We start from the raw sequence: 25168 nt of genomic DNA, 5'->3' as shown, positions 1-25168 counted from the left end.
CCTCAATATAGCAATCGTAAAAGATATATCAATTTGCTCATTTAACAGATATTGCTATTCAAGTATTTCATGATTTAAAAGTAACTCCATTTGATTACATTCAGAGATATTCATTGAAAGTCAAAGTACATAAATATATATATCCAAAAAGTGACTGAATACATAGATGTTTCAATACATAAGTGTCAACTTAGAGTACAAAAGACATGGATAGAAACTATCCAAGAGTCAATCAATCAACATTATATTGCATGGCCTACAAGATAGATCTTAAAAACAAAAGATAGGATAGACTACACTAGATCTAATAGATATCATGACTGGATGGATCAGAGTCTGATGAATCAGAGATAGGGTGAGGAGATGAGGGATCATGTCCACAAGCTCGACCTCGATCGCGTCTGCCTCTGCCATGGGTAGAGGTGCCAGCACGAGTGGAGGGGTGAGAAGATCCTGAAGGCTGAGAAGCAAAGGACTGAGCTACAAGTGAGAGTCTGATGGTGTCCAGAAGGTTCAAAGCTCTCGAAACAGATTATAGCAGTGCAATGAACTGAGTGGAAGCATGCTCACTAGAGCCCCTGATCTCTCTCTTCAGAAAGTCAAAACCACTCTCTAAGACTCCTCACAGTCTGGCTGCCTTCGCAGATAGGTCTGAGACCTCAGTGATGTCCTCATGTGGCTGTGGATGGGCTAGAGCTAATACTTACCTCTGCAAGTCAAATACTCTACCAGTCAGTCTCACTATACAACCCTCAAGCTACTCAATGCGTACTGACTGGTCTGAAATCATCTGAAAAATAGTGGAGATGTGGGGGATCAGTGTCTGATCAGATACATCGTGAGATGTCAATCCCTGAGCAAAAGCTGAAGTGCCCATCTGATGAGATAGTATGGAAGCTACACGCTGAGATATCATCTCTATCTGATCATCGGCCAATCTGATCTTAAAAGGATGTGCTCTACTGTTCGGCTGCTGAACTGAAGTATGCCTCCTCACAGACTCTGACGGCCCAGCCTTGTGGTCAGAAACAAACTGAATATCTAGAGATACAGCCCTGTGATCACGAAGGGGTGAGGATGGTTCTTCCTCCTCTGCTCTGTCCTCAGCTCTCTCTTCCACACCTTTCATCCAACCACCATCAGTTTTGAAAAATCCCATGCGGTGCAAAGTATGACGGTTGATAGTTTCAGAGTGAGATAGACTAGCTACTGCCTCCCCTCAAAGCTAACTCCGAACCTCCTAAATACTAAAGTGAGAGCCATACCAAAAGGCAAATGTGCCTTAGACCTATTCAAGGTCTCTCTCATAGCCTCAAACATCAATGCCGGGAGGTTTAGAGGGGTTTGAGTGATAACATGATACATAATGCAGATGTCCCGACCAGAGAGAAGATCATGTCTACCACTTCTAGGAAAAAATAACTTAGTTACCATGTGGTGTAGCAGCCTCATCTCAATGGAAAGAATCTTTGCCTCTAATTTGTTTAGGCTTCCAGTGAAGGTTCTCCCTAGAATAATATTTATTCCTTCCTCTTTAACTGGGAGTTCCATATTTGTGTATCCCTCACAAGGTAAATGAAGAATTTCTCCCAAAAGTATAGGATCTAGGCTAATTTCTACACCCTTCACTATGGATTTTACTATTTCATTGTTGTATCCCAAATTCAGATAAAATTCTCTAACAAGATCTACATAAGTATTTTCTTTTAGAGAGCAGTAGAATTCCCACCCTTGATCCTTAATTTTTGAACCGATAGAGAACCCTTCCTTTTCAAAAAAATCTGAAATCAATATTTTTGTCGGGCTCTACCTTCCTATCGGAGAGGGGAACCTTACTAGGGCTGATTGGTGATCGGGTTATAGCTGGAGCTGATGCAGGAGCAGGGTTTGAAGCAGAAGTGGTCTCGGTTGCTTGTCTCTTCCAGCGCACACTTTCCTCCAACCCACGAACTGATTTCCTCCTCTGTGGAAGCTTCATCTTCGGAGCCATTTGCGCAAGCAAAAATAGCAAAGAACTTAGGAGAGCAAATGTGAGGGAGAGATGAAGGTTTTTAGTGGAAGGATAAGGATTTTGGAGAAGTGGAGTGCCGATTTGGAGAAGATGGTTAGAGTCTAGGGTAAGCTCTACTCGCTCCAAATGAGGAAGGAGAAAGGGAGGAACTTGGTTCCAAGAGGACGATTTAGAGGGTGAGAGATGGTGGGAGAAGAGTTTTGGAGGAAAAACTTGGGTTTGAGGAAGAAGAGAGGGAGTCTTTTGACTTGGTGAAAGGAAGAAGACGGAGAGTTGGGTCGGCTCAAGGGAGGATTTCCAACAAAAAGAAAGCATCCTAAGGATTTAGTCAATATTACAAGTTTACCCTAGGGTCGACTCATGGCACAGAAAAATTCAAAAAATTGATGAAATAATTAAAAAAAAATGAAACATTGGAGAAGGATGTTTACCCAAAAATTGATTATGAGAATGATAATTTTGAATTTTTGATCTCAAAAGAAAAGATGAGAATTAATCTAGCTGTGATGATACCTTAAAATCAGAGAGACACTCAAGCAGATGGATCAAGGATTCCTAGTTCTCTCCTAATTTCATAAAATCTATCTTCACTTAAGGCCTTGGTAAAGATGTCAGCTAATTATTTTTCAGTACAAACATAGTCAAGAATTATATCTTTATTTTGGACATATTCTCTTATGAAATGATGCCTGATTTCAATATGTTTTGACCTAGAATGTTGAATTAGATTTTTAGTGAGATTTATGGCACTAGTGTTATCACATCTTATGGGAGTTTCATTGAGTTTGATATCAAAGTCTTCGAGTTGTTGCTTAATCCACAAGATTTGAGCACAACAACTTCCGACTGTAATGTATTCAGCCTCGCCGTAGATAGTGCTACCGAATTTTGTTTCTTGCTAAACCAAGAGATTAGGTTAACTCAAAGAAATTGGCAAGTTCCACTAGTATTTTTTCTATCTAATTTACATCCAGCAAAATCAACATCTGAATATCCTATTAAGTCAATTAGTGAGTCCTTAGAATATCATAATCCTAGAGTTTGTGTACCATTAAAAAAACCTAAGGATTCTTTTAACTGCATTCAAGTGTGATTCTTTTGGGTTTGATTGAAAATGAGCACACAAATAAATACTAAACATAATATCAAGTCTACTAGCAGTTAAATATAATAGAGAACCAATCATGCCTCTATAAAATTTTAAGTCTACACCTTTACCTTCCTCATCCTTGTCAAGCTTACATGTTGGGCTCTTGGGTGTGCCAATCGGTTTGGAGTTCTCCATTCCAAATCTTTTGAGTAATTCTCTTGTGTACTTACTTTGGGTGATGGAGATTTCTTCCTTTGTTTGTTTGATTTGGAGTCCGAAGAAAAATGTAAGTTCTCCCATTATGCTCATCTCGAACTCCCCCTGCATGAGCTTTGCAAAATCTTGACAAAGAGTTTCATTAGTAGACCCAAAAATAATGTCATCGACATATATTTGTATCACTAATATATCATCTTGACTTCTTTTAATGAAAAGGGTTGTGTCTACATTTCCTCTTGAGAAATCATTATTGAGTAGAAATTTGCTTAACATTTCATACCAAGCCCTGGGTGCTTGTTTCAAACCATATAGAGCTTTATTTAATTTAAAATATGATTAGAAAAGCATGATTTTCAAAATCTAGAAGTTGTTCTACATAAACTTCTTCAGCAATATATCCATTTAAAAAGGCACTTTTGACATCCATTTGGAATAATTTAAATTTCATAAAGCAAGCATATGCAGTAGAAGTCTAATTGCCTCTAATCTAGCAACAGGTGCAAAAATCTCATCAAAATCAATTCCTTCTTTTTGATTATAACCTTTCGCAACCAATCTTGCTTTATTTCTTATTATATTTTCATATTCATCCAATTTATTCTATATATCCATTTTGTGCCAATTATTGAGTAGTTCTTGGTTCTTGATACTAAGGTCCATACATTATTTCTTTCAAATTGATTAAGTTCTTCTTGCATTGCATTAATCCAATTATAATCTTTTTCAGCTTCGTCTATAGTTTTAGGTTCAAGATGAGAGACAAAAGTAAAATGATTGAATGCATCTTTAAGTAAGGAACGAGTTCTTACACCATGTGTAGGATCACCAATAATTAGTTCCTTGGGGTGATTGTGATCATACTTCTATTTTTTGGGTAGATTATTTGTACCTTGAGGTTGTTCTTGTCGTTCTTCACCTTCCTCATCTTGTTTGTCTTCATGTTCTTCATCATCTTGAATTGTTGAATCTTTTAGATTGATCTCCTTTATTCCTTTTATAAGAGGATCTGCATCATCAAAACCTTCATTTTTTCTTGAAGGAAGATTGTTAGTTTCATCAAAGACAACATGTATTGACTCCTCTACTACTAAGGTTCTTTTGTTGAAAACTCTAAAGGCTTTACTAGAAGAGGAGTAACCAAGAAAAATCACTTCATCGGATTTTGCATCAAATTTTTCTAATCTTTCTTTACCATTATTTAACACAAAACATCGACAACCAAAAATATAAAAATATGCAATGTTTGGTTGTCTTCCTTTCCAAAGCTCATAGAAAGTTTTCTTTAAAATTTGTCTAATTAAAGCATGATTTAATATGTAACATGCTGTGTTAATAGCTTCCGTCCAAAAGTATCTTGGAAGGTTGCTTTCACATAACATGGTACGGACCATTTTTTCAAGGATTCTATTTTTTCTTTCTACTACACCATTTTGTTGGGGTGTCCTAGGTGCTGAAAAGTTATGGCCTATTCCTTTTTCATCATAAAACTTTTCAAAATCTTGATTTTCAAATTTGGTTCCATGATCACTTCGAATATTTTGAATTGAAAAACCTTTCTCATTTGTGACTTTTCGATAAAATTTAGAGAAAACTTGAAAAGTTTCATCCTTGTGTGCCAAAAAAAAATCCATGTAAAATGAGAGAAATCATCAATAATTACAAAACCATATCATTTTTCTCCTAGACTAGTAGTTCTAGTAGGTCCAAATAAATCCATGTGCAATAATTCTAATGGCCTAGTAGTTGAAATAATATTTTTAGATTTGAATGAAACTCTTGTTTGTTTACTTAGTTGGCATGCATCACAAATTCTATCCTTTTCAAAGTTCAATTTGGTAAACCAATAATCAATTCTTTCTTAATGAGTTTTGAAAGTGAATGCATGCTAATATGTGCAAGCCTACGATGCCAAAGCCAACTAGTCTCATTAATTTTGGTATTCAAGGATACTAGGCATTGCATGTTTATTTTGGATAGATCATTCAAATCTACTATATAAACATTGCCATATCTATGCCCAACAAATTTAATGCCTTCATTAACAGGACTAGTTACAATGCAAACAGAAGATTCAAAAATAACTTTGTATATTTTATCACAAAATTGACTGATGCTTAATAAATTATGTTTTAAATCATCTACTAATAAAATATTTTCAATGTACTTGGAGGGAGTGATACTAATATTACCTAGATCGATGATCTTTTCTTTGCCATTGTCTCCAAAGGTGACCATCCCTCCATTCTTAGCATCAAGTGTGATGAATTAGGATTCATCACCAGTCATGTGTCTCGAGCATTCGCTATCAAGATACCATTTTCGATTTGCTCCTTTGGATGCTAGATATACCTGTAAGCAAAAGTCAAGTTTTTACTTTAGGTACCCAAGCTTTTTTGGATCCTTTTTGGTTAGTCACAATGGTTCCTTTCGGAACCCATATTTTCTTTGCATTAGAATTTAAGAATTTGTTAGAGAGACAAGTGTATGACTTGTGACCTATTTTACCATATTTGAAGCAAGTAATGCTTGAAAACTTATTATTTGAAGAGTTTACATAGATATTTTTTAGAAACTTTTGTTTCTTTAAGGGGTTGTAACTAAGACCAGCCTTATCATAAACAGCCTTTTGATTTTCAAGAATCATATTAAGTTTATTAGAACTTAAGGTAAATTTTTTAACTATTGGTTTTAGCTTGGCAATTTCATTCTTTAAGTTCAGATTTTCTTGAAACAGGATAGATTTTTCATTTGAAATGCTCTCATTTTATTTTAGTAAAGATTGATTCTTTGATTTTAACTCTTTGTTCTTTACCCCTAGCTTCTTTAGTTCATCAATTAAATCATAAAAAGCTTCATGAAGTTCTTCAAAGGTGAAGTCAACAGGAGTTTCAGAATTTACCTCATTTTCATGTGCCATAAGGCACAAGTTGGCTTGTTCATTTGAGTCTTCTTCTTCAGAGCTTGACTCATCACTTCCACTCGAAGTAGCTATCATGGCCTTCTTCTTATACTTCTTGGGACCCTTCTTCAGTTGTGGGCATTCATACTTAAAATGTCTCAGTTTCTTGCATTCGTAGCAAATAAGAGGTTGGTCTTTATCCTTTTCTTTGCTATATTCTCCTTTTGTGGGTAGCCTCTTTCTCATTCTTTGTTTCCTTTTCCTCAAGAATTTCTTAAACCTTCTAGTAATGAGAGCTATTTCTTCAACCTGCTCTTCATTTTTCGTATCATCAGTTTCTTCATCAAGTTGAGCCATAGATTTGAGGGTGATTGTCCTCTTCTTATTGACTTCTTCTTTTTGATGTTGTTTCATGCTCAGCTCATGTGTCATCAGTGATCCTAAAAACTCTTCCAAGGGTAGAATGTTCAGATCCTTGGCTTCTTGGATAGCAGTCACTTTGGCTTCCTAAGTTCTTGTAAGGACCTAAAAATCTTCCTCACGAAATCACTATTAGAATAAGACTTACCAAGACTTCTTAAACCATTTATAATATCAGTAAAATGAGTAAATATTTCAGTTATAGATTCATCATGCTCCATTTTAAAAAGTTCATATTTATGCACGAGTATGTTAATTTTGGATTCTTTCACTTGATTAGTTCCTTCATGAGTTACTTTTAATCTATCCCATATTTTCTTAACAGACATGCATGTTGAAATATGATTGAATTCATTAGCATCTAGGGCACAATACAAGATATTCATGGCTTTAGCATTTAGTTGAGCCATTTTCTTATCAACCTCATCCTATTCTTTTTCGAGTTTGGTTGATTCTATACCATCAATAATTTTAGTGGGTGTATGTGGTCCGTTTATTATGATACTCTACATATCATAGTCAAGTGCTTGAATAAAGATTTTCATCTGAGCTTTTCAATAGGTATAGTTTAACCCATTGAAAAGTGGAGGTCGGTTAGTGGACTGCCCCTCGGTTAGAGAAGTGCCAACTTGAGTTGCCATAGATCTTTAGCTCTTTGATTGATTAAATCAAAGTAGGGCTAGAGCACCGGGCTCTGATACCACTTGTTGCCCAGTTATGCAACCCAAGAGGGGGGGTGAATTAGGTTTTTAAAAATTTAAACTTAACTTACAACTATGAAAATTATTTAACAGTGAGCAAGATAAGTATAGAGAGTGTAATTTATGCAAGGGTAATAGTTGGATGCTAGAATGCAAGAGAATGAAGAAGTTTTAAAGGAGAACAATTTAGCACAACACAAACAAGAAGATTTATAATGGTTCGATGCCAACCTTGCACCTACATCCACTCTCCAAGCTCCTACTTGAGAATTCTAATCCACTAAACTGTATTCAACCTGAATACACTCGTCGAAACCTCCGACTCTAGCTATCCCAAGCTAGACCACTTATTTTTCAGGTACAAGCCAATCCAATATAATTTGATTCAAGGTTCGGATCAACCTTCCCACATTTTAGAATCTTTCCAAAATAAAAACAATAACTCAAAAAGAGTATTACAGTTAATTACACAGAAATACAGATGAAGCTCCTTTAACGAGCGAATAAAATTTTAAATACACTTTATACAATTAGAAGGAAGCTCTTTCTGATTTTTTCAAGGTGGTTAGAGATTTGAATGAGCTCTTGAAGAGTTGGTGAACTTGAATTAAAGGCTTTTTGAACTCTTTTAAGTGGGCTCTTGCTTAGGGTTGAGAAGAATGCTTGAAGAGCCTTTTTTTCTTTCAAATCTCTTTCTTATATTGATTCCCTCCTTTAAGTCCCTTTATATAACTTTAAATAATGGTGGAGAGTAATTTGGACTGAAATAGAGCCGTTAGAGCATATTAAATGAGCATTAAATGCAATTGAAATGGGTTAAAAACTAGCCGTTGTGGAATTTTTTCGTCACAGGGGTCGACTCATAGGGTCGACTCATGCTCATGGGTTGACTCATGGGGTCGACCTCTGTGGAAAAGAGCAGAAAACAACTGTTATGTAATTTTGGCCTGCAGAGCAGCAGAGGTCGACTCATGGGGTCGACTCATGCCAAGGGGTCGACCCATGGGGTCAACACACAGAGTGTGCCAGCCAAAATTTTTGCATGCCGTTTAGCCCTTTAAGCCATGAGTCGACTCATGGGGTCGACTCAAAAATAGACACCTGATTTTCTTACAAAATAAACTTCCAAAAGTGTTGAAATTTTTTCCAATAGATTACACGTCTTTTGTTCTTGCTCTTGAGGCTTCTGAATCAGGTCTTAATAAAATTATAATTTTGCCCCTGAAATGCAATAAGTCTTTTTCCAAGCTAAAATCATTAGTAATCTCCTTAAATGCTTTGTAATCATCAAAATCAATTTAAGGAGCAACATTCTCCTCTAGATATTTTTCAAACTTTCAGATCTTATGTTATCTAATTTTTCTCATAGAAAAATCTCATGATTGATGAAGAAGAAGGATTCTAAAAGAAACCTTAAGAGATGACCTTCTTTTCTTCTTCTTCTCTCATCAGGACATGATCAGATCATGTCCAAAATCAGATCACTATGCCCCAACTCATTAGAGCATAGATCCACCACACCATCCCTCTTTCTCTCTTAGATTTTTATCACATAAAAATCATAAAAATAAAAAAAAAATAAATTGAAAGAAAAATATTAAGAGAAGACAATCTTCTCTCTTACCTTTTGTCTCTACAAGATATCAACTTTTGATGTCTTGATAGAAAACTCTCCTCCAAAGAAACTGATGCCTCAAAACACCCAAGCCATCCTTTTTCTTTTCTACCTTTTCTATGAAAAAATCACAGATTTCTAACTCCCACCTACTATCATATAGGAGGCACCACTAGATAAGGTAGACTAGGTCACATGACCTAGTCAAACAAGGAAACCATGGGGCATCCAACTCTTGGACGCCCCTTCTCTTATTATCTACATGGAGATCAGAAAACCATGCACAAAAGAGGCAACAAAAAGAAAAGGTAGGCATGGAGAAAGTTGGCGCAAGAGAGGGGAGAGGAGTTTTTGTCAAGAAAGATATTTTCAAAGGAAATAAATCCAAACCACTTTCCATAATGAACCAAATCAAATCTGATTCAAATAGTAGAATAAGTGGTGTGAGATTACATTCTTTAGACATGGATATCACAAAAAAAATATCTAAAATAAATATGTGGGCATGGGCTTTCTTAGGTGGCGCAAGGGAGAAGATGGAATCCTAGTCTAACTAGGATTCTCATGTAGACTAGGTCAAACTCTTTGAACCAAATCCAGATTAATTACAACCTAATTAAGGGTGATCCTAGTCCAACTAGGAGCCTAATTAAATTAGATTAAACCATATTTACTTCTAATTTAAATCCTAACTTAATTAAGAATTAGGTGCATACAAGTCCTAGTCGAACAGGGACTTATTCTCCCTTGCAACTGGCTTATCCAATAAATCAATTAGACTTAATCCAATTAAGTCCAAACCAATTTTAATTGAATCAAATTCAATTAAACTTGATCTCAGCCCAATTGCTCAATCAGATTGAGCCAATTAGCAATCCAATTGCTAATTGATCCTCCTGCAACACTTGCATTAGGTCAAACATCAATCACATTGATCGTTTAACCTTAGAACGATTCTCAATCATCGATTAACCATCTGATTAGGTTACAACCTCTTATATGTGTGATTCTTTAGGTTCGAACCTAAATCAGTAGCACAGAAACCAATTTCTGTACCTATCGAAGTAACTATCTAGCAATGGTTCCCAACATCCAGATAGGTCGAATATATGCAAAGCAATATTCTAAGAATCCTAACCCATGACTACCATATAATTTATTCCTTTGACCAATAATGCTCAAGATGACTTCGAGTATGCTGTCAACACTCATACAAGTCATCTTTATTGTGTCTCAAAATTTTTCAAATCCTGTGACTCCTCACGAGGTTACCCAGGCCTAGATTTTGCTAAATTGAAACATAGCGAGACATTCTCTTCTTGAAGTTAATCAGAAGTGGTCAATCCCATCTTGACTCACACACTGACTTCATAAGTACTTGACTATATCCAGAAATTTTGAATCTATATTAAAAATACAGGCAGTCCGGTACCAAAGTATAGTGAGTTGCTTGTAAGTCACCGTGGTGATCTCAGATCGGAGGGACACTTATACCCATTGCCTTAGTTAGCTACTCTTGATAGTAGAGTGTTACATTGGTCACGTTCAGTGCAGATGTACTCCTACATCTCATCTGAATGCCATACCAGTGTCTTCACACCACTTGGTTATGAGGACAACCAACGCAAATGACATATAGCGACCTACACTTGATAAGTTATCATCTTTGTTAATAACTTATCATTTGATCATGAATAATTTAAGAACCATCTGATAAATCCTCCTTTATCGATTGATTGTGGTTCTAAAGACTTCATCATAATTTAGGAGTTCATTTAAGGAAGATAGAACTTTTATGATGAACCTGCCAAATAACTATTATTATTAGATAATTCATATACTAATTCCAATCATCTACCATTTAGATGATTGGCTTTAGGACATATTTTCCAACAACTCTCATTTTTACTAAAGCCAATCAGAACAATATCAAATATCCTATCTTCCACTTGAGTTCATAGAACTGCTTAGTTCTGAGGCCTTAGCAAATGGATCAGTCAAGTTCTCCTTTTCATCAATCTTTCAAAGATCGATGTTACCCTGATCTAAAATCAAAAGTGATAGCAATACAGAGTATGCTGGTCCTTCAGTTCTTTAGCCAAAGCTATGGCTCCAGTGCTATGATAGGACTGGACCATTGGTGGAGGGTGCCACTCCTAACCTGCTAATGAAGCTCAGCAACTACACAGCTTACATGACAGCATCATATGCTACGATGTACTCTACATCACTAATTGAGTAGGCTAAAGTATCTTCCTTGAAATCTTTCTAGCAGATTGCTCCTACAATTAGGGAATGATCCAATACTTTCTTATTGTCATCTTGATCTAACTGTAATCAAAATATCCACATGTTTAAAGTCAGTATTTTCATATTTGAGTCACTGGACCTTAGTATTTTTCAAATACTTAAGGATTGTCTATACAATCTTCCATTGGTTCCTACTTAGATCAGACTGGTATCTGCTCACTATCATTAGTGAGTATACCATATCTGATCTTGAACATGGAAAAATTAGATGATACCCAAACCTTTATTTCTTGCAATGCTGGAATGCCATTCCCGATTAAGAGAATTTCATTCAAAGACAACACAAAGAATAACACTACAGAACTTTTTGTCCACTTATAAATGCAGGGTTCCTCTTTGTTCATAACAAAGATATATATTCAAAACGTATGTTCCAACTCTGGGATAATAGCGAAACAGGCTTTATAGGTCTCCACCTTCCCATCTGCGCTACTCTGATCCTTTTGAAAAATCCATTCACACCCAATGGGTTTTATCCCTTCAAGTAAATCATCTAGTGTCCATACACTATTGATTTTCATGGACTTCAATTTGGATTTAATGGCTCCAAGCCACTTCTCAGAGTTAGACCACTGCATTGCATCCCTATAGGTGATCGGATCCTTGTTAATCTCATCGAGCTCAACAGGATCGGCATCTCAGACCTAGACACTGAAGTGTCTGTCCAGCTAACGTGGTACTCTACCAGATCTCCTTAAAGGTGTTACTTTAATGGGCTCCGAGTTTGATCTAATCAAATTGGTTTTGTAGGTTTACTAGATTATATCGGTTCATTTTCTACCAGTCAAACTTTCAAGTTCAACTTGATAGGCATCAGTTCCTTCTCTAAGGAACTCCTTTCCAAAAAGAATGCCTTACTGCTGATGAACATCTTATGTTCTTCAGCATGTTAGAATTAGTAACCCTTAAACACCTATTGGACCAAGAACTAAGTTTATCTGTATGCAAACCTTTGACATAGGCCGATCAACTCCAAACCCAAAGGTGAGAGAGTTTAGATCTATGCCTAATCCATATCTCATATGGAATCTGCACAACAGACTTACTCAGTATATTTTTAGAGTAAAACAGATAGTCACACAAGAGCACAATCCTGAAATAGGTAGAGAAGTGAACCCTATCGTGGATTGAATCATGTCTAACAAAGTTCAACTTCTCCTTTCAGATACACTATATTTTGATAAAGAATCCACTGAGAGAGAATCCAATTCTCTCCTAGATATGTCACAAACTCACTGGATAAGTATTCGCCTCCTCGATCTGATCGAAGAGTTCTAACACCTTATCCAGTTTGTTTCTATATTTCATTATTGAATCATTTTAACATTTCAAATGATTCAGGCCAGACACACACATGTCCAGATAGGTCGTCTGTAATAAAATATTAATATCTTCCTCTGGCACTTAAGTTCATAGGTCCACATACATCACTATGTATGAGACTTAGAACTTTATCAACTCTTTTACTTTTTTCATTAAAAGGTGACTTTGTCATCTTTCCAAAAAGATAAGACTCACAGGCTATCAATGATTCACAATCATTAATGTCGAGGTTTTTCTCTCAAGCTAATCTGTTTATCCTATTCTTGTCAAGGTGACTAAGTGATTTATGTCACAAATTGACATAAAAAGTATCAATTAATATCTAAATTATCTAACTTTATTAAGAAATTGATACTTGTTATTATATTTTGCAAAGAAGAGATCATCAATAGAAAGAACAAGGAAAGAGGATTCCAACGGCGCAAATTTTATGCAAAACGGAGTTAAATTGACCCAGGAATTGAAGAATGAAGAAAGAAGACTCAATTGGGTCAAACCCGAGTCAAATCAGATCAAAATTGGTCAAAAATCAACTGATTTGGTGATCTGGTTAGCCGCCTGGTCCACAGCAACAGGCGCATGGACCATGGACCCATCGGCGCACCATAAACCCCCTAAAACCTCTTAGTCCCACATCGGAAGTTTTGAAAACCTTATAACCCCCAAATGCCTATAAAAAGCCCCCAAAGGCCCTTGTTTTATGGATTCTTCCTTCCGATCAAGCTTGTAACCCTAGATAGTGGGGTTTTTAGCTCTCTTTTCAAGCCTCGAGCTTTGAGGTTTTTGTAATAAATTTTTTTTTATATATAAAATCTTCTTTTTATGCAATTTCATCTCTTTACATTATGCAATTTATTTTTCTTGCAATTAGGATAGTTTAATTTATGCAATTTAATTTTATGCAATTAGGATAGTTTAATTTATGAAATTAGGGTAGTTTATTTTTCTGTATTTAAATTTTGTAAGTAGATTTAGATCATGTCTAGCTAAGCATCCCTTCTAGGGTTTGCGATGAAGCTAGATCATGAGTAGGGATTTTACATAGGGTTCTTTCTTTTTCTTAGGGTTTCTTTTTCTTCCTCTTTTGCCAAGAATTTTTGATGAACTACAGTTGGGTCAGAGTCCCTTCATAGTTCATGCTTGATTCAGTGCATAGGAGGAGAAAACCCTAAGGGATCCTAGTTACTACTCCCTTGTAAAGAATCTTGATGGGTTATCGTTGGGCCTAAGTCCCTTCATAATCTATGCTTGGGAAAGACAAGAGGAGTAGTCGTTAGGATCAATAAGAAAAATTTTAGGTAGAATTCCCTAATCTAGATCTAGTGGATTCAAAAACCCTAGATCCTTAGTCTTATTGTCTTTAGCAAACAACTTTCGACTTTCGATTTTTGTTAAAGCTCACTTGAGCATAGATTTGAAAATCATTTTTAAAACCAAGTCTCTGTGGGATCGACCCGTACTCGTTGGTCGTGCTACTCTGCACACCGTGCGCTTGCGGTTTTATTTACAAATTTTAAGATTTGAACATCAAGTTTTTGGCGCCGTTGCCGGGGATCTGGCGTTTTAAATTATTTTCAAATATTTGTTCTTCGTGCGTTATAACTCTCTTTTTTTTTTTCTTTAGGTTTCTATATTTAGTTAGTGATTGTTGGAAAACTCAGGTACGCTTCTAATTTCTCTTTTATTATTTTTAGTTAATTACTTTTGCTTTTAGACCTAATCATTTGAATTTACTTAATCACAAAAAAAAAATATATAAAACAAAACAAAAGACATTTCATAATCGTGAAGTAAAATATCAAAATAAAAAAAAAATTCTAAATTAAAATCTTTTACATTCTTGGTCATCTTGTTTATTTGTATTTGCATTTTCATAATTAATCTAAGGGCATCAACCCATTAACAAGATAAGGTGGGGATTTCATTACCCTTCCTTAGCCCAAAAACCATCTCCATCATATTGCATTACCTAGACTTTTAATCTTAAAATCAATTAGACGTCAACCTTAAGGAATTCGAGCTCAATAGGACAAGGAACCCTAAGAGTTCTACCAAGTTTGAGTTGTTTGATTAGTTGGTGTCTAGGCAAGTCCCTGAGGGTGGTTTGTTAAATTGGTTCAATTGCTGGCCTGGCCAACTCGTTTGGTGTCTAGAAAGGCAACGATGAGTGAACCTCCCACCTCTTATACTTACCTGGCTAACTAGTTGATCAATCTCCACTTGGAAGGTTTGAAGGGTCATCTTGGAACAGTTAGGAGCTGTCTAGATTTAGGTTAACCCTAGGATAGATTGAGTTTAATTTATTGATTCACTTGTTTGAAAAAAAAAAAAAAAAATTTAAAATTTAAATTAATTTGGTTACTTTTCTTTAGATTTAGGACTCCTTAGGATCTTCTCTTTAGAACTTTTTCTCTTTTCTTTCTTTTCCTTATACATAAAAATTTTATAAAAAAAAAAAAATTGTATAAACATCGAGAACCGTACACCTCGTGTGTGGAGAAGAGTGTCGGGTCGTCTAGTTAGAATTGAGTCAATTCCTGTTGTTTCAATGGCTGAACCAATCCAACCCATGACCCTTAAGGATTTGTGTTATCCAATTGGCTCCATCCAACCATCTTGTATCAGGTTGCCACAACCCACAGCTAACAATTTTGAAATCAAACCTCAAATCATAAATATGCTTCCAAAATTCACAGGATTAGAAGATGCTTATATATTTATTAGAGAATTTGAGGAGGTATGTGCAACCATGAAACTGCAATTAACAGAGGATGAGGTCAAACTTAGATTAATCAACTTTGCCCTTAAGGACAATGCTAAGAAGTGGCTTTATAGTCTGCCAAACTATTCTGTCACTACTTGGGAGGGCTTTGTGAGAACATTTTTAAAAAAGTATTTCCCCCATCATAAAACAGCTAGGATTAGGAATGAAATAAATCAATTTTACCAACTAGCTGGTGAATCATTTTGGAAGTACTTTGATCGTTTCAAGAATCTTTTGACCCAATGCCCACACCATGGAATAGAAACTTGGAGACTATGCCAGATCATCTATGAGGGGTTAGATTCAAACTCAAGAACCATGCTAGAGTCCATGTGCCAAGGCCAATTTATGGACAAAGAAACTACTGAAGCTTGGCAATTCTTAGAAGACCTAGCCGAGAAAAATTTACAGTGGGAAACAACTAGGGAACCTGATAAAGCTACACCTTCAAGAGGAGGAATGCATCAAATTCAACCAACCCTAGCATCAGAGGCCAAGATTGCAACCTTAACACGTAGATTGGAAGCCTTAGAATTACAGAGACCAGCCAATGTAAATCAAATATCTGCACCCATGTGTAAAGGGTGCAATGCACCAGACCATGTCTTAGAAGAATGTTCCTACTCGAATGAGTGTGCACAGGTGAATGCCACCTATCAAGGACCATTGAACAATCCTTATGCACCCACATATAACCCAGGTTGGAGGAATCACCCGAATTTCTCATGGTCCCAGAATCCTAATGTAGGTAATCCAAATTTCAATCAGCAAAATCTAAGGTCCAACCCAGTGATGAACAACCCGCCAGGCTTCCATGATAATGACAAAAAAATTACCTCTTTAGAGAAAAGCCTAGAAGCCATGATGAAAATACATACCAGCTTTATGCAAACTACGGGTCAACTCATAAATAATAACACCCAAGCTATAGCCCGTCTGGAAATGCAAGTAAGTCAGCTGGCTTCGACCATTAGTGAACGAGAACATGGTAGGTTACCTAGCCAACATGAGCCAAATCCTAGGAACCAAAATGGTCCACGACCCCAACAAGGAAACCAAGTTAATGGTATAAATGCCATTCATACCTTAAGATCAGGAAAACAAATAGACAATAAGGTAGTTGCACTTGATGATATAGATGACTCATCTGCCGAGTCACCTTCTAAAACTACTACCTTTCAACCTCAAGCACCAGAAACTGAAAATTCACCTAGTCCAGTACTTAAAAGTCCTAGAGCTCCTTTTCCAAACAGACTGAAATCCAATAAATCTGAACATTTAGACAAAATTTTAGAGGTATTTAAACAAGTCCAAGTTAATATTCCTCTTTTAGATATAATCCATCAGGTTCCAACTTATGCCAAATTTTTAAAAGATCTCTGCACTAGGAAAAGGACCACTAATGTACCAAAGAAAGCATTTTTGGCTGCAAGTGTCAGTTCATACCTATCTAGCCATGTGCCAATTAAATATAAGGACCCTGGAGCTCCAACAATTTCTTGTGTTATTGGAGAAACCAATATAAAAAAGGCCTTGCTAGATCTAGGAGCTAGTGTGAATATCCTTCCATATTCGGTGTATGAACAACTAGGATTAGAAAAACTTCAACCTACTGGGATCACATTACAGTTAGCCGATAGATCTCTCAGGATCCCTAAGGGAATGGTCGAGGATGTTCTGATAAAGGTTGAAAATTTTATTTTTCCTGTAGATTTTATTGTTTTAGAGACTGAGCCAGTTGCGAATCCTAAAGGACATATACCTGTCATTTTAGGAAGACCATTCTTAGCTACGGCCAATGCTGAAATCAATTGTCGAAATGGTCTAATGAAGTTATCCTTTGGGAATATGACCATTGAGCTTAATGTTTTTAACTTAGAACAGGAATCCTCTTCTCATGCTGATGTCAATGTAGTCCAAGATGGTATTTATGAATCCATTGACATTAGTGATGATGAAGTCGACCTAGAGTCTAACCCCTGGTTAATCCATGAGTCTGAGGATGTCAATGAAATACTTAAAGAAAATCAGATTAATCAGGAATCGACACTTCCTACTGAACCAATCATTGAGATGGTGAACTCATCACCTAAACCATCGATAGAGGAAGCACCCATTTTAGAACTGAAGCCCCTCCCAGAACATCTCAAGTATGCATATCTAGGACCCAAAGAAACTTTGCCTGTAATTATTGCATCAGACCTAGATCCCAAGCAAGAGGAGGAGTTATTGTCAGTTCTAAAAGCAAATCAAGAGGCAATAGGTTGGACCATAGCAGATATCAAAGGAATAAGCCCTTCTATAGTTCAACATAGAATATACTTAGAGGAAGAGGCTAAACCAACAAGAGAAGCCCAAAGAAGGCTTAATCCAGTTATGAAGGATGTAGTTAAAAAGGAGATTCTGAAACTCCTAGATAGTGGAATAATTTATCCTATTTCTGATAGCTCTTGGGTAAGCCCAGTTCAAGTAGTACCCAAGAAATCTGGGGTAACAGTGGTCCAAAATGATGCAAACGAACTTATCCCAACTAGGACCCAAACGGGATGGAGGGTCTGTATAGACTATAGAAAGTTGAATGCTGCGACAAGGAAAGATCACTTTCCTTTGCCATTTATTGATCAAATGTTGGAAAGACTAGCCGGACAAGAGTTTTACTGTTTTCTTGATGGATACTCCGGTTACAACCAGATCCCCATAGCCGCTGAAGATCAAGAAAAGACTACATTCACCTGTCCATTTGGTACTTTTGCCTATAGACGAATGCCCTTTGGACTATGTAATGCACCGGCAACCTTTCAGAGATGCATGATCAGCATATTTTCAGATATGATAGAACGATTTCTAGAAATTTTTATGGATGACTTTTCTGTTTTTGGTCTAACCTTCTCCGAGTGTCTGAATCACCTGCAATTAGTTCTAGAACGATGTAAGGAGAAGCACCTAGTTCTCAACTGGGAAAAATGTCAGTTTATGGTCAAACAGGGAATAGTTCTTGGCCATGTCATTTCTAAAAAGGGGATTGAAGTGGACAAGGCCAAAATAGATCTAATTGCAAGTCTTCCACCACCTAAATCTGTGAAAGAAATACGTTCATTTTTAGGTCATGCTGGATTCTATAGAAGGTTTATTGCCAACTTTAGCAAAGTAGCACGTCCACTGACTAATCTTTTGGCAAAGGATACTAAATTTGAATTTACTCATGAGTGCTTGGAATCCTTTGAATTTCTAAAAAATGCACTTGTATCAGCTCCAATCATTCATCCTCCTGTCTGGTCTGAACCATTTGAATTAATGTGTGATGCGTCCGATCATGTTGTGGGTGCAATCTTAGGTCAACGAATAAATAAGCTGCCTAGAGTGATATATTATGCAAGTAAAACCTTAAATGATGCGCAGCTTAACTACACCACAACTGAGAAGGAGTTCCTTGCCGTTGTCTTTGCTTTAGAGAAATTTAGATCTTATTTGGTTGGGACCCACACCATTGTTTACACCGATCACTCAGCCATTAGACATCTCCTAGCAAAGAAGGATGCCAAGGCACGTTTAATCAGATGGATTTTGCTCCTTCAAGAATTTGACCTAGAAATTAGGGACAAGAAAGGCACTGAGAACGTTGTAGCAGATCATTTGTCCCGAATTCCAGTTGCACCATCTAGTGAACCACCCATCAATGAATCTTTCCCAGATGAGCAACTCATGTCTTTGTCTACTGAACCTTGGTTTGCTGATATTGTAAATTATTTAGCCATAGGCAAGATACCTTCTCATTGGACTAAGCAGGATAAATATAAATTCTTTGCCCAAGTGAAGTATTTCATTTGGGATGATCCTTATCTTTTTAAACAATGTCCTGATCAAATTATTAGAAGGTGTATCCCAGATAACGAAGTCATGAATATTTTATCTTTTTGTCATGATCAAGCATGTGGGGGTCACTTCGCGTCTAAGAAAACTGCTGCTAAGGTTCTCCAATGTGGTTTTTATTGGCCCAATTTGTTTAAGGATGCTCACGAATATTGTAAAAATTGTGCTCAATGTCAGAAAATGGGACCGAATCACCAAGCGACACATGATGCCACTCAACCCAATCTTGGTAGTTGAAGTTTTTGATGTTTGGGGGATCGATTTCATGGGACCATTTCCAAATTCCTTTGGAAATGAATATATTCTAGTAGCAGTTGATTATGTTTCAAAATGGGTAGAAGCAATTGCATGTAGAACACCCGATAGCAAAATGGTCATTAAGTTTCTTAAAGAAAATATTCTCTCCCATTTCGGTATTCCTAGGGCAATCATTAGTGATCGGAGAACCCATTTTTGTAACCGACCTTTTGCAACATTGATGAAAAAGTATAATGTCACCCACAAATTGGCCACACCATATCATCCTCAAATTAGTGGGCAAGTTGAAGTGTCAAACCGACAAATCAAACAGATCCTGGAAAAAACTGTTAATGCCAATAGAAAGGATTGGTCTTTAAAATTAATTGATGCACTTTGGGCATACCGAACCGCTTTCAAGACCAATCTAGGAATGTCTCCTTATAGGATTGTGTTTGGTAAACCATGTCACTTGCCTATTGAGATAGAACACAAAGCCATGTGGGCCATCAAACAACTAAATACAAATTTGAACGATGCTGGAAACCATAGGAAGCTTCAATTGAATGAATTAGAAGAACTTAGAAATGAAGCCTATGAAAATCAAGGATATACAAGGAACGAACCAAAGCATTTCATGATCAATCAATTATAAGAAAAACTTTCAATATCGGACAAAAGGTGCTCTTATATAACTCTAGATTACATCTGTTTCCAGGAAAGCTTAGGTCTAGATGGACAGGACCATTTTTAGTAAAGGAAGTTTTTTCACACGGGGCTGTTGAGATTGAAAACCCAAGTAATGGTGTTATCTTTAAAGTTAATGGTCAACGATTAAAACCATTCTTGGAATTACCTGTCAAGACTGTTGAAGATGCCATGGTTCTTTATGAACCAACTTATTCTGATTAAGTTGCTTCGAGGTTTGGTCTGGCTGAAGACATAAAACTTAGCGCTTCTGGGAGGCAACCCAGCTTATTTAATTTCTAATGCTTTCTTTGTTTTCAGTTTGCTTAGGACAAATAAATTAGATAAACTCCATTGGGGACAATGTCGGTCAAGTTGAGGGGAGAGCTTGAACAAAATCAGGTGTTATCATTTCCTTTTCCTTCCACTATGAGTTATTTCTTGCATTTAATATATTATGTAAAAAAAAAAAAAATAATAATAAAAATATATATATATATATATATGAAATAAATTAATCTATAAAAGAAATAAGAGTAAGTTAGAAAGTATTTGCTAATGTAGTGAGTCACGGAGAAGATTAGCTGGTTAGACTCTTGGTGGCTTAGGTCATTTAAAGACTATTAGCACTTCCAATTGCACATGCACACTAACAAGGTAAAGTAGGTGTTAATTGTAAGGCCAATTAAGGATTTGAGTATTATTTAAATTAGATAATTTTCTCTACACCCCAATTGAAGAAATTTGAATTTAAGGAAAGAGCTACCTGCCTGAAATAAAATGCAAAACACAGAGTAAATGTGGATTGCCCTAAGCCTAGTAACCGGGTCTCTTCACCTAAGTCAAGTGTTGAGATTCGCGTCAAACGGTGGTGGGAAGGCCAGGATGCTCAGCAAAAAAAAAAAAAAAAAAAAAAAAAAAAAAAAAAAAACAGTGTGAAAGCTACCTTAGTTCTTTGTTTAATCTGGGGTGTATAAAAAATTAATCGAACTAAGTTATGAAAAATGATACAATTGGCCTGTACAAGTTAATACTGAAATACTAAGTTAGTTATCACTCACACAAGTGCTATAAAACTTTAAGTGTACTCTAAGAAAGCTTCTAAGTAGACTGACTACTGATTCTAATTCGAAGCTCATTACTTAGTAATACTAGAAAACTTCTTGAATTTCGATCTTAAATTAATTTGCAAAGGAAGGATCTTTTTGGAATATGATCTTATTTTGGTACATTGCTAAGGGACTAGCAATGATTAAGTTGGGGGGTGTGATTTATGTCACAAATTGACATAAAAAGTATCAATTAATATCTAAATTATCTAACTTTATTAAGAAATTGATACTTGTTATTATATTTTGCAGAAGAAGAGATCATCAATAGAAAGAACAAGGAAAGAGGATTCCAACGGCGCAAATTTTATGCAAAACGGAGTTAAATTGACCCAGGAATTGAAGAATGAAGAAAGAAGACTCAATTGGGTCAAACCCAGTCAAATCAGATCAAAATTGGTCAAAAATCAACTGATTTGGTGATCTGGTTAGCCGCCTGGTCCACAGCAACAGGCGCATGGACCATGGACCCATCGGCGCACCATAAACCCCCTAAAACCTCTTAGTCCCACATCGAAAGTTTTGAAAACCTTATAACCCCCAAATGCCTATAAAAAGCCCCCAAAGGCCCTTGTTTTATGGATTCTTCCTTCCGATCAAGCTTGTAACCCTAGATAGTGGGGTTTTTAGCTCTCTTTTCAAGCCTCGAGCTTTGAGGTTTTTGTAATAAATTTTTTTTTATATATAAAATCTTCTTTTTATGCAATTTCATCTCTTTACATTATGCAATTTATTTTTCTTGCAATTAGGATAGTTTAATTTATGCAATTTAATTTTATGCAATTAGGATAGTTTAATTTATGAAATTAGGGTAGTTTATTTTTCTGTATTTAAATTTTGTAAGTAGATTTAGATCATGTCTAGCTAAGCATCCCTTCTAGGGTTTGCGATGAAGCTAGATCATGAGTAGGGATTTTACATAGGGTTCTTTCTTTTTCTTAGGGTTTCTTTTTCTTCCTCTTTTGCCAAGAATTTTTGATGAACTACAGTTGGGTCAGAGTCCCTTCATAGTTCATGCTTGATTCAGTGCATAGGAGGAGAAAACCCTAAGGGATCCTAGTTACTACTCCCTGTAAAGAATCTTGATGGGTTATCGTTGGGCCTTAGTCCCTTCATAATCTATGCTTGGGAAAGACAAGAGGAGTAGTCGTTAGGATCAATAAGAAAAATTTTAGGTAGAATTCCCTAATCTAGATCTAGTGGATTCAAAAACCCTAGATCCTTAGTCTTATTGTCTTTAGCAAACAACTTTCGACTTTCGATTTTTGTTAAAGCTCACTTGAGCATAGATTTGAAAATCATTTTTAAAACCAAGTCTCTGTGGGATCGACCCGTACTCGCTGGTCGTGCTACTCTGCACACCGTGCGCTTGCGGTTTTATTTACAAATTTTAAGATTTGAACATCAAGTTTTTGGCGCCGTTGCCGGGGATCTGGCGTTTTAAATTATTTTCAAATATTTGTTCTTCGTGCGTTATAACTCTCTTTTTTTTTTTCTTTAGGTTTCTATATTTAGTTGGTGATTGCTGGAAAACTCAGGTACGCTTCTAATTTCTCTTTTATTATTTTTAGTTAATTACTTTTGCTTTTAGACCTAATCATTTGAATTTACTTAATCACAAAAAAAAAAATATATAAAACAAAACAAAAGACATTTCATAATCGTGAAGTAAAATATCAAAATAAAAAAAAAATTCTAAATTAAAATTTTTACATTCTTGGTCATCTTGTTTATTTGTATTTGCATTTTCATAATTAATCTAAGGGCATCAACCCATTAACAAGATAAGGTGGGGATTTCATTACCCTTCCTTAGCCCAAAAACCATCTCCATCATATTGCATTACCTAGACTTTTAATCTTAAAATCAATTAGACGTCAACCTTAAGGAATTCGAGCTCAATAGGACAAGGAACCCTAAGAGTTCTACCAAGTTTGAGTTGTTTGATTAGTTGGTGTCTAGGCAAGTCCCTGAGGGTGGTTTGTTAAATTGGTTCAATTGCTGGCCTGGCCAACTCGTTTGGTGTCTAGAAAGGCAACGATGAGTGAACCTCCCACCTCTTATACTTACCTGGCTAACTAGTTGATCAATCTCCACTTGGAAGGTTTGAAGGGTCATCTTGGAACAGTTAGGAGCTGTCTAGATTTAGGTTAACCCTAGGATAGATTGAGTTTAATTTATTGATTCACTTGTTTGAAAAAAAAAAAAAAATTTAAAATTTAAATTAATTTGGTTACTTTTCTTTAGATTTAGGACTCCTTAGGATCTTCTCTTTAGAACTTTTTCTCTTTTCTTTCTTTTCCTTATACATAAAAATTTTATAAAAAAAAAAAAAAATTGTATAAACATCGAGAACCGTACACCTCGTGTGTGGAGAAGAGTGTCGGGTCGTCTAGTTAGAATTGAGTCAATTCCTGTTGTTTCAATGGCTGAACCAATCCAACCCATGACCCTTAAGGATTTGTGTTATCCAATTGGCTCCATCCAACCATCTTGTATCAGGTTGCCACAACCCACAGCTAACAATTTTGAAATCAAACCTCAAATCATAAATATGCTTCCAAAATTCACAGGATTAGAAGATGCTTATATATTTATTAGAGAATTTGAGGAGGTATGTGCAACCATGAAACTGCAATTAACAGAGGATGAGGTCAAACTTAGATTAATCAACTTTGCCCTTAAGGACAATGCTAAGAAGTGGCTTTATAGTCTGCCAAACTATTCTGTCACTACTTGGGAGGGCTTTGTGAGAACATTTTTAAAAAAGTATTTCCCCCATCATAAAACAGCTAGGATTAGGAATGAAATAAATCAATTTTACCAACTAGCTGGTGAATCATTTTGGAAGTACTTTGATCGTTTCAAGAATCTTTTGACCCAATGCCCACACCATGGAATAGAAACTTGGAGACTATGCCAGATCATCTATGAGGGGTTAGATTCAAACTCAAGAACCATGCTAGAGTCCATGTGCCAAGGCCAATTTATGGACAAAGAAACTACTGAAGCTTGGCAATTCTTAGAAGACCTAGCCGAGAAAAATTTACAGTGGGAAACAACTAGGGAACCTGATAAAGCTACACCTTCAAGAGGAGGAATGCATCAAATTCAACCAACCCTAGCATCAGAGGCCAAGATTGCAACCTTAACACGTAGATTGGAAGCCTTAGAATTACAGAGACCAGCCAATGTAAATCAAATATCTGCACCCATGTGTAAAGGGTGCAATGCACCAGACCATGTCTTAGAAGAATGTTCCTACTCGAATGAGTGTGCACAGGTGAATGCCACCTATCAAGGACCATTGAACAATCCTTATGCACCCACATATAACCCAGGTTGGAGGAATCACCCGAATTTCTCATGGTCCCAGAATCCTAATGTAGGTAATCCAAATTTCAATCAGCAAAATCTAAGGTCCAACCCAGTGATGAACAACCCGCCAGGCTTCCATGATAATGACAAAAAAATTACCTCTTTAGAGAAAAGCCTAGAAGCCATGATGAAAATACATACCAGCTTTATGCAAACTACGGGTCAACTCATAAATAATAACACCCAAGCTATAGCCCGTCTGGAAATGCAAGTAAGTCAGCTGGCTTCGACCATTAGTGAACGAGAACATGGTAGGTTACCTAGCCAACATGAGCCAAATCCTAGGAACCAAAATGGTCCACGACCCCAACAAGGAAACCAAGTTAATGGTATAAATGCCATTCATACCTTAAGATCAGGAAAACAAATAGACAATAAGGTAGTTGCACTTGATGATATAGATGACTCATCTGCCGAGTCACCTTCTAAAACTACTACCTTTCAACCTCAAGCACCAGAAACTGAAAATTCACCTAGTCCAGTACTTAAAAGTCCTAGAGCTCCTTTTCCAAACAGACTGAAATCCAATAAATCT

General features: G+C 36.3%; 2 non-coding genes across 2 annotated transcripts; both read right to left on the bottom strand.

Moving 5' to 3' along the window:
- Positions 1-15505: 15505 nt before the first annotated feature.
- Positions 15506-15612, bottom strand: LOC140853933 (small nucleolar RNA R71). Its single transcript, XR_012137073.1, has one exon. It is a non-coding gene; the product is annotated as a small nucleolar RNA R71 (small nucleolar RNA).
- Positions 15613-24049: 8437 nt separating this feature from the next.
- Positions 24050-24156, bottom strand: LOC140853932 (small nucleolar RNA R71). Its single transcript, XR_012137072.1, has one exon. It is a non-coding gene; the product is annotated as a small nucleolar RNA R71 (small nucleolar RNA).
- Between the last annotated feature and the right edge of the window lie 1012 nt (positions 24157-25168).

This window comes from Elaeis guineensis, chromosome 14 (assembly GCF_000442705.2).
Source record: "Elaeis guineensis isolate ETL-2024a chromosome 14, EG11, whole genome shotgun sequence".
NCBI classification, from domain to species: Eukaryota; Viridiplantae; Streptophyta; class Magnoliopsida; order Arecales; family Arecaceae; genus Elaeis; species Elaeis guineensis.
This window is presented reverse-complemented; position numbering and strand designations above follow the sequence as displayed.